A 3512-nucleotide genomic window follows, 5' to 3' on the forward strand; every position below is an offset into this window, starting at 1 on the left:
TGGCAGTAATAGCTTTCTGTGTATGTTATTCAAATTGTGCAGCAGAGTGAAAACAGCCCTCTCCTCCCTTAAGGTGTGCTTGAAATTGTGTTACCTGTCGTGTAATTAAATAAAGTGGGGCCTTGACTTACCAGTGTCCTGACTAACGAGTTTTTTGAGATACCAGCTGTCTCTCAGCCGATTTTTTGCATTGAGTTGATAGAGTAATTTGAGTTAATGAGCTCCTTAATGAGCTCCTTAACGAGCTTGGTCTCGGAACGAATTAAACTCGTAAGTCAAGCCCCCAGTGTAATGTTTTGTTTTGTTTTTGTGCAGAGTGATGCTGTTAGATTTTTTAAAAGAGGTGATTCCCTAAATCTTCAGGAAAGACCAAAAGTTCTGTGAACAAAAGAATAACAGTTCAAAGAGAAACTTATTCACGAAATAAAAGGCAGATAAAACTAAGAAAAAGAAAAGGCTCTGACATTTGTCCTAGGATGGGATCAAAGGATTCTGGTCACCCTTGGGTGAAAGTTTTTGGTTTTTGCCAGGAGAAGCAAAATAGAATTCAATAGAGAATGAAATGGAAGCTTCATGAGACTAGGGACTTAGATCTAGGTCTGATGCCTACTGCTGTTCAATAATTACGTACCTGCTAAATAACTGAATAAATAACACTTCTCAAACTATCAGGAAGAAGCCTGAATTGCCAAAAGGCCATACAGTGTAGACTAAAGATCTTCTGTAAGACTTGTCCGCTCAGTTGAAGAAAGCTAAGCTCTATATACTCCTTCTATCTGCTCTCTCATATATATTCTGTGCCTTCAGAGTTCTCATGTACACAAGGGGTTTCTGTTCACTCTCTAGTGTGATTGAAGAGTGCACAACTTCTTGATTACCAAGTTATCACACACAAGCCAAAAGAGGGAGAACTTCAAATGTGCCTTAAAAAAACAAAAGAAAAATAAGTGGGACTAGAGCAACCTTAAAAGTTTTTGCTACATCAAACTTAAAAGTTTTTGCACAACAAAGGAAACATAATGAAAAAGACAGTCTACTAAATGGAAGATGATATTTCCTAATGATACATCCTATTAGGGGTAATATTTATAAAGAACTCACACATCTTAACACACACACACACACACACACACAATCTCCAATAAGAAAAAAATAGGCAGAGGACCTGAATACACACTTCTCCCAAGAGGACATACAGATGGCCAATAGACAAACGAAAAGATGCTCAATGTCACTAATCATCTGAGAAATGCAAATTAAAACCACAATGAGCTAGCACCTCACACCTGTCAGAATGGCTGTCATCAATAAATCCACAAACAACAAGTGTTGGTGAAGATGTGGGGGGAAAAAGGAGCCCTTGATACTGTACACAACAGGTCCGAGGTTGCCTGTCACTCCTTGAGCCAAATTACGCAGAGGCAGGGTTGAATCATATATGAACGTTTATTCCAATCATGCCTGCTCTGACCCCTGAGCCAATTGGCTGATTGTATATGGCAAGGGAGATGATAACTACATGCAGCGGTGAGCTGCAAGTGTGACAAGGGAAGGGCAGGGGAGGGTCTGCAGTCCAGCCTTCTGGAACTCCAAGTCCCATAACAAGGTGGCTAATCTTCTGTGATGTTACAAACAGCTCAGCCCATTCCTGGGACCGGAAAATGGTCAGCGTTCTGAGGCAAACTCCCAGAGGGGGTCAGGGTCTGGACACAGCAACCAAAGCAAAGAGTGCCCTCTCCTTGGTCTGTTCTCACAATGTAATAAACTCAGGGAAACATTTACTTACTTTTACCAGTTTATTATGAGGGCTATGATAACGCAGATGAACAGCCAGATGAAGAGGTAGAGGGTGAGGGATGTGGAGCGGGGCACAGCTTCTTGGGTCTCTCTGGGAGTGCCTCTCCCCCCACAACTCCATGTGTTCACCAACCCAAGAGTTCTCCAAACCCCAGTCTTTTTGGCTTTCAATGGAGGCTTCCTTACACAGACATGATTGATTGAATCATTGCCTCTAAGTGATTGATTCAACTGCCAGCTCCTCTCTCTCCCACTCCCCAGAGGTCAGGAGGTGGGACTAAAAGTTCCAACTTTCCAATCGCAGGGTTGGTTCTTCCATCCTTATATTGCCTAAGGCAGTGGTTCTCAACCTTGGCTGCACATTTGAATCACCTGGGAATCTTTTTAAAATCCTGATTTCTGGGCCTCATCCTCCGGAAATTGTTTCTTTGTTATGGGGTGGGGCAACAACATCAGTAACAAAGAAACAATTTCTGGAGGATGAGGCCCAGAAATCAGGTTTTTAAAAAGATTCCCAGGTGATTCGAATGTGCAGCCAAGGCTGAGAACCACTGGCCTAGGGGCTTTTCAAAAGTCACCTCATTAATGTAACAAAAAGCGTCTTTATCACTCTCCTCACTTAGGAAATTCCAAGGTTCGAAGGGTTCTGTGCCAGAAACGGGGATGAAGAGCAAATGTATACTTACTATAAACCACAATATCACAGGTACTACTAAAAGGAGTTATAAGTTAGTTGCGGCCCCCTTACCATCCACTGAGGGATGCCTATTCTTACCCTTTTGTAGAAATACACACAAAGGCAGACAGCTACACCACCAAATGCTCCCAAGGCTCCAACCACCAACACACACCAGGGAAGCACTCAAAAGAGAAACAAAGACACAGACTTCAAAAGGGTACTGGAGAGGAGACAAAAGGAACAACACGGGAAAGTATTACTCGGAAAGGATGGACCGCTACTCCGCCTGGCAGCCAGCAGCACATCTCCTCTCCGACCCCCGCCCCCCAGTCCATGTGTCAGACAAGAACAGGGGACCTCACTGGATTGTAACTGACTCTCGCTCTCTCTCACACACACACACCGTCTCTTACACAATCTCACACTTTATGTACATGCAGCCTCTTACACACACACACACAGTCTGCTAACGTAGACGGTCGCTCTCACAAACGCGCGAAAACACGCACCCTCGCTCAGCTCTCCACTAGCTCCGCCGACCCCGCCCCCGCATGGCCCCACCCCAGGAGCTCCGCCTGGTGGCCGGGGGCGGGGCGGGGCGGGCGGTGAAGTAGGGGCGGGGCGAACGGTGAGGCAGGGGCGGGGCGATGAAGCAGGGGCGGGGCTGGCGGTGAAGCAGGGGCGGGGCGAACGGTGAGGCAGGGGCGGAGGGTGAAGCAGGGGCGGGGCTGGCGGTGAAGCAGGGGCGGGGCGGAAGGTGAAGCAGGGGCGGGGCGGGCCGATAAGAACAGTGAAGCACAGGCGGGGTGGGCGGTAAAGCAGGGGCGGGGCAGGGTGATGAGAACGGTGAAGCAGGGGCGGGGCTGAGGGTGAAGCAGGGGCGGGGCTAACGGTGAAGCAGGGGCGGGGCTGAGGGTGAAGCAGGGGCGGGGCGAACGGTGAAGCAGGGGCGGGGCGGAGTTGCTGCTCCCCGCTCGGGCTGGCGGCCGCAGGGGGGAGACCGCTGTCAGCAGCGAGCGCTTTGGGTGCCGGCGGA

This window comes from Myotis nattereri, assembly GCF_964212035.1.
Source record: "Myotis nattereri genome assembly, chromosome: 1".
Taxonomy (NCBI): Eukaryota; Metazoa; Chordata; class Mammalia; order Chiroptera; family Vespertilionidae; genus Myotis; species Myotis nattereri.